General features: G+C 38.6%; 1 long non-coding RNA gene across 1 annotated transcript; it reads right to left on the reverse strand.

The window, feature by feature from the left end:
* Window positions 1-776: 776 nt before the first annotated feature.
* LOC103644026 (uncharacterized) lies at window positions 777-3,860 on the reverse strand. Its single transcript, XR_561441.4, has 5 exons — window positions 3,181-3,860; window positions 2,478-2,600; window positions 1,825-1,911; window positions 1,351-1,694; window positions 777-829 (listed from the first exon to the last, which is right to left on the reverse strand). It is a non-coding gene; the product is annotated as an uncharacterized lncRNA (long non-coding RNA).
* Window positions 3,861-7,791: the final 3,931 nt, after the last annotated feature.

Consider the following 7,791-nt stretch of genomic DNA (forward strand, 5'->3'; position numbering starts at 1 on the left):
AGCATACCTCCCTATGGGTATTGCATAAGGCCAACACCACCAGCTCCTAGAACAGAGTTATCGTGCTGTCTAGCCATGTGTTACCTCTCAAAATACAACATCCAACATCCGTGCATGTACAATGGCCTAAGCAAAATACTAAATTATGATATAAGTTCATCTTTCTCACTTAGATTAGGCTATCAACATATGTAACATTAGCCATAATATATTTACAGCTGTTTGTCAGATAGGCAATCAAGCAGCTAAAGTTCTATGACTGACCAAAAGGCACAATTTTTTTTCTAGTTAGGGTGTTGAAATTTGTTCGTGGTATTTATAGATGGTGACATGCATCTACCAATTGGACTGAAAAAGCATATACAATGGTCAGACAACAGACAACAGTAGAAGGAAAAGAGAAAAAAAAGGAAGAGACTGGCATTGGATGGGTTCATGGAAGGGCCGGTAGGGTGCAGAGGGCCTGCACCAGCTGGGAGAGCACCTGCAGGGGAAGGAAATCAGTTCACAAATATGTGTGCCGACAGCAACTTTATTAGATGTTTATAAACACCTCAGGCTGAACACCAAATAAATCCATACATCATTCTGTCCAAATAAAGTCTGACCCCCATTCAAACACCATGTCTTTCTATTCACAGTAACTGCAGCACAACTGATGTCCATGATCTCACGAACAGCACAAGTGATGTCCATGATCATCATCAGGCTCCTCTCCACGAACTGCTTCTTCACTGCTGGAGAATAATATGTGCATGATTTTTCCAGGAGGGTAGAACCTATGCACTTCCTTTGTCTCGCTGAGCACATCTTCAGCCACGCCACCCACCTCCTCAGCAATTGTACTTTCAGCCATCTCTTCGGCTATGTCATCTTCTTCTCCCTCCCTCTTCCGGTACAACTCACCTTCAAGTTGCTGCCACAGCTCCACATCAGTCATCCTGTCCTCGTCCCCATGGTGATCGACGATGTCATCATCGCTATCTCCCTTGTCATCTACCAAGTCAACAGCATCGACCGCCACAGAAACAGAACTCTGAACCACTTCTGATACAGCTTCTGATGTAACTGTCTTTGTGGTTTAAGAAAGCTGCATGCTCGGCTATATGCATCCATGAACTGGAACTGCATCTCCTTTGTGTAGTTGAGCTCGTCAAGGTGTGCATCCATGGCCTTGTTCATCGAAGGAGGACCACATCTCAGGATTTGAAATAGGTAAACACATCTCAGGTTACATACAAGAATAGAGAATACGCAATCGATCTTCATAGTGAACTGAAAAAAAATAAGACTCAAGATTCACCTGAATGTACTCAGCAGGCGCTGGACAATGAGATTCACGCCACCCACCTCCTCAGCAATTGTACTTTCAGCCATCTCTTCGGCTATGTCATCTTCTTCTCCCTCCCTCTTCCGGTACAACTCACTTTCAAGTTGCTGCCACAGCTCCACATCAGTCATCCTGTCCTCGTCCCCATGGTGATCGACGATGTCATCATCGCTATCTCCCTTGTCATCTACCAAGTCAACAGCATCGACCGCCACAGAAACAGAACTCTGAACCACTTCTGATACAGCTTCTGATGTAACTGTCTTTGTGGTTTAAGAAAGCTGCATGCTCGGCTATATGCATCCGTGAACTGGAACTGCATCTCCTTTGTGTAGTTGAGCTCGTCAAGGTGTGCATCCATGGCCTTGTTCATCGAAGGAGGACCACATCTCAGGATTTGAAATAGGTAAACACATCTCAGGTTACATACAAGAATAGAGAATACGCAATCGATCTTCATAGTGAACTGAAAAAAAATAAGACTCAAGATTCACCTGAATGTACTCAGCAGGCGCTGGACAATGAGATTGGATCATTTCCTTAGACACAAACCCAACACCACCGTTCCAGTTCTCAGGAGGCTGCACAAGTAAAAACACTGTGTATGTCAGATGTCTTTGGAAACAATGTGCTAATTAGTATAACGTAAAGAAGATTTCTCATGATAATAACTTCAAACGATAGAGAACAACATAGCAAGGAAGTGTTGTCCACATAGCAAGGAAGTGTTGTCCACATAGCTACCTAGAGGTAGGGATGAAAACGGTCGGAAACGGTATTTATTCGGTAATCAGTTTTTTAGTCGTTTTTCTTTGATTGTGATATAGAATACACAATACAAATTTGTATTCTTGTTTTTAACATCCAGCTTGTTAAGATTCATAAAAGGTAAACCTCAAATTCATCCTATATTTTCTCAAACAATAGATATAAACTTTGGTATGGATTCGGAAACAAATTCGGTAATTTTTTAACTTTTTGTGTTGTAGAGAGCAAATAATACATAAAATAATTTATGTAATATTTTATTCATATTTGTACTAATGTGCTTGATAACATAAGAAAAGATCAACATCAAATTTTATACATATCTATTTTAAAATATTAAATTTGTTCTAACAGTTCGGATTACCACTTTCATCCCTACCTAGAGGCAGTGGTTCATTGTGCGGGGTGTTCTTGGGTTGAATATGATCCATCTCTGGCAGCTGGAGATGACCCTCATTATTTCTAGCCATAAAACAAGTAAGGTTTGCCTGCCCTTAATAATCTTGAAATGAAAACAAAAATCGATATCACTAATTCAGTATCACATAACATTAAGACACATATGAACGCATACCAATATATCACAAAACAATTGCCAAAATCATCCAAGTTCATTCAATATCGCTGTTTGATTTTCAGTTCATGGATACATAAACACAATTCTGAATGAGCACATCGATGCACAGCAAGATGAAACAGCAAGAATTCAGAATTTCAACCAATTCATAAAAAAAAATCACACCAATAATATGGAAGAGGCACCCTTTTTGAGATGTGTACATTGTGAAATATATGCAGTCCAAATTATTCTTCCTTAACTGACAAGCAAATGATAAGGTTTTACACTGAATCGTTTGCATCCCTTGACAGATAAAAGTGCTTGAGCTCTATCTTTTTGGGCTATGTGTGTTCGAGCAGAGGCCAGAAGTCTCTTAGCCAAGGCAGATGTATTGTTCTTGATTTTAATATAATGCTTCCCTTTTCGAAAAAACAGATGCACCCATTACAGCACAACAGGGATAATTACTTAAGCCTCGAGAGACCCAAAAAAGTTGCACAGGAATGGAACCAAAGAATTTGACCTGCTGAGTTTTTTAGCTGCATTCGATGTAACAAGTTGCGCCAATGTGCTTGCGCAGTTCCTCCCCCTGCAAGGTGAGGCAGAAAGGAAAGGGCAAACTATAAGATACTGATGAGAGGCATTTGTATCTCAAAATTGCTAAAAATTATGACAAAGTTCAGCTGCTGCAGTTCTCTAGCCCTCAGCAGAAAAGCATGGGAAATAATTAGTAAGCAAAAGAAAACCTGGAGACGGCTCAAGGGTTTTAAGAAACTTTCAATTCCGGAAAGAACATCAGCACGTGTGCTTTCACAGAGGGCCAGCACCTGCACTCTGCCTTTCAACCACTTAATTATCTCAGATTCCCAGTTGCTAACTAAGCTTGTGGGGGTTACAATGACAGCCCTTTTAACCATTGGCTTATCATCAAAGCCTTGACAAAAAAGGGTATATAGTAAAGTTAAAAGGGCAAAAACATTATAACCTGCCCAAACATAAACTGACTTGATCTTATCAAATGATATAATATTTATTAGAGAAAGAAATGAAACATACAACTACAGCACTGTACATTATGGCTGCCCTTACCTTTTAACAAACTTTGCACTATCATCACTATAATATGCCACGGAATCGTACAATAACACGATAACAATATATATTCTAGATATGTGCCCGTGCGTTGCGATGAAAGTAAAAGATTTGTATGAAACATTGATACTTAATTTAGAATTTTAGTTACAGACAAATGTGTCGACAACTGTTCACTATTAAGCTAATCCTTTTTAGCGATATCGACAAGTCTTTGTTGTATGTTTGCAGGGATGGCATATCGGCACGAATTGTCCTCATAACTTAAAAGATCAATCACAAAGTTTCTTCGAAGAGTCTTTGCATCCTACAGACAAAAAGATAAGAGAACAAAACATATTATCTTGTAGAACGAGATAGCTATAATGTAAGTTTTGAACATAAAACGAACATACTACACTCACCCCAACAAATTTCAGTCGTCTGTCATTCCCCCACATGGCCATAGCTTGTAGAACAAGGTAGCTGGTATTAAACCTATAGAATAATATTTGGGCAACTATTTTTTATACAATGATTATCATAGAAAAAATTTAAACTGCTGAGAAGGTGGTACGAAGAAAATACCCTTTTAAGTCAATTGGAACACCAGTCTGAATTGTATGTTCCCACTTAAAGATATCCTCCGCCCATCCAGAATGTTTCTTGCTGTAAGCAATCTTATATTTTTTTGAGGCCATGATAATCGCTTCCTCGAACCTCTTGTATGGCATGTGCTTACACCAATCTTGAGTCGGTGTAAAATCGATAAAAGTCACATGCTTTTTAACATGATCTATTACGAAAAGGGCGTAACATCCATTGAATTTCCATGGCATGAGAACCTACAAAATATCAGTCATTAGGATCCTACAACAGAAGTGTCCTTTATAAATACATTCGAAATAAACACATACTTACATATCTACAACATGTGATATAATAATTCATTGATGGCCAACAATCGAGTGTTTTGGCTAACTCTTCTGTTGTAGGATCCTGATGGTACTTTGGAAGTTTACCAAAACCAACCATTCTCTGGACAGTATATATACATGTCCACATGATGATTAGATGTAGATACTATATATTAATACATTAATGATTGGAAACAAACTTACCCAAAAACGCATGTCCATATAATGCTTTCTATTATTTATGATTTCTTCTTTCGGCCTACGTGACTCTTTATTGGCAAGCAGCCGAACAGCCATGTCAAAACATCTTAAAATCATATCTTGAGTTGTCGTTAATATGTTTTGCAGGTCTTTGACAGATATTTCTATCTTAAAAGGATTGAAACTTCGCACCCATGTTCTCCTATAATGTAGCATGACGAAAGTCTATATCAAGAATCTAAGTAGTCGATATACATAAAATAAATAAATCAATGAACACTTACTCTAGTGTCGTATCGTCTTCTATTGCCATGATATAATCACATAAAACATCTATTGAATCGGCTTTGGTCACTGGCATGTCCTTTGTGGAAAGACCAACCATTAAAAAGTCATTGGTGCAACCATCGGTAGATACTTTTACAGGAGCTTTTTTATCCCAATCATCAACAAACCACCTTTGCAAGTCTGCTTGAGTAATAGGGCCTTCCTCATCTTCATACACCACTTCGCTATCATCAAGCACGTGGAGTAGTTTCCTCTTATTAGAATCTTTTGGGTTTTCTAATATCTCAACATCAGATGAGCTTCCAGAGTCAACTTCTTTTTCATTCTTGTATAACAGACACCCCCTTCTCTTATTCAGGTCTGAAGATAGTAATATAGCAGCCATTTTTTTCCTAAAGTGTGACATGTCATCCTACAAATAAGAAACAATTATTTAGCATTATATATGTAACACTGACTGTAGATTAGTAGTAATAATATACCTGGGTAAAACTGTCAGACAGTTCATCCCCTGTCCAGTATTCGATATAGTTCAAAAGAAAGAGGCCACATGAAGAGCTACAATATACATTAATACCAACATAAAGATTAGTATGAATGAAGAAATTGGTAAAGAAGATCTTAGGACGTACCTATCTGTCTGCTTTGCATATCCCATGTCTATTTCTCTGAGCGGCCAAGAAGCAACTTGGAGGTCTGGCCACCTGTGGTCTTTTAACTCCTTACGTTGAGATATCATATCTATTTGTCTTTGCAGTCCTTTAATCTTTATATATGGTAAAATAAAATTAGAGATTGGGATAAGTTAATATTGAATTCATAATTGTTTAGTTTGTGCATACTCACAGAGTCAGTGAGGTCTTTGCGGTCTTGTGAAGTACCAAGTGAATCGAGCACTTGTATCTCCATATTTCTTGCATGGATCACAGCAAGATACCAGTGCGTCTCTCGGATGTTTATCGGAATAAACACCTACAAAACAATTATAAATACTTGCATAAGAATAAAATACATATAAACACTAACTGTTCAGATTGCAAACTCATATGTACCATGTCATGGTCTAGGTAAAGTAACACCCTTCGTTCAGCGCTACATATGTGTGCCATGTCTTTAATCGGATATAGCTCCTCTGTTTTAATTTCAAGATCACCATCTCGCTTCAGGAAATTGAACTGGAAAGCATTTTCTATGTGAACGCGACCTCCAGATCGGCACTTTAGATGCTTTTGAGCTTTTATCAAATTTATGTAACAGTCTATAACCTGCAAGTGTGTAAGTTGTGGTTAAAAATACCTGGATGAGTAAAAAAACTTATACATAACAACGTCGCCAAATATAAAAACTAAGCATGGATTACCTCGTCACCTAGATATGCGCTCGGCTGAAATAAACACTCCATCCACTTCCTTTCAACAAAGGCATCATCAATAAGAACGACTTCTACCCTTGGTTCACAAGGGATTTCCTTGATAAAATCGATGAGAGCAAGATCACCTTGCGTGCAAATATAGTCTAGGAGCAACCAGTCATGAGATAAAACTAAAATTAGTTATTACAAAAAATACAAATTGATCCATACATAACTATGAAAATTATAATACCTTCTCGAACTATTGCGGTTGCCACCGATTTTTTTGGCTTGTTATAAGACAAGCCTACAAATAGAGATTCCATTCTCGCGGGACAAAAACCTACATTCAAAACAAATTGCTAGATACATAAAAATTAATATTGCTAATTTCACAAATGATCCAAAACTCAACAATACTTTAAGATAGTATGCATGCTCTAATAATACACAAACATGTGTGGCTCTAATAAAAACAATTGTAGCATGCAAACATGACTTGATAATACACCAGACCAATCAAACATAAGACAAACATCATCCTATTAGTTTGTTAGTTGAACATGCAACTCTTACCATGGGTCTAGTTTGTTAGGACCTCCTTGTAGACGATGTTCTTGGTATATGTCCCACAATCTACGGTGGGGTTTTTCTTTACTCCCTTCCTTGACTTTTTCCTCCCATCGATGGCTGGCATGACAAGAATCTTTATGTTCGATCGGGCTGTCGCTCTAGATAGAGCAACATATAGTTGGCCATGAGAGAACACTGGTTCAGACAAGTATACACCAACATTGGGAATAGTCTGACCCTGTGCTTTGTTAACCGTCATTGCAAAGCTAAGCCGTACAGGAAACTGCTTTCTTTTGAACTGGAAAGGGAACATCTCTTCATCCGAGGGACACAACGGTATACGCGGTAGGAAAATCCGTTTTCCAACGTGTTGACCCAGTACAATCTCTGCGTCAATGCTATTTCTTTGGAAGCCACGAACGACCAGCCTGGTGCCATTGCAAAGTCCATTTGCAGGGTCTATATTCCGGAGCAATATAACAGGACATCCAATCTTGAGCTTCAAAACATGAGGTGGCAGCCCATTAGGCGTCAATGTGTTTAGGAACTCAGGTGGGTAGTAGTTATGGGGATCATCCATGGCGCTATCGAAACTATGGTACACCATATGCTCCCCTTGAAAACGATCAATCATCTTAACATTTATCATATCCACCCAGTCGTTCCGTGTTGACAGTATCGCCCTTGAAGTGATGTAGGTGGAATCCGACATATTTTCGTTGAGATTTGGGAA

Source organism: Zea mays, chromosome 1, assembly GCF_902167145.1.
Source record: "Zea mays cultivar B73 chromosome 1, Zm-B73-REFERENCE-NAM-5.0, whole genome shotgun sequence".
Taxonomy (NCBI): domain Eukaryota; kingdom Viridiplantae; phylum Streptophyta; class Magnoliopsida; order Poales; family Poaceae; genus Zea; species Zea mays.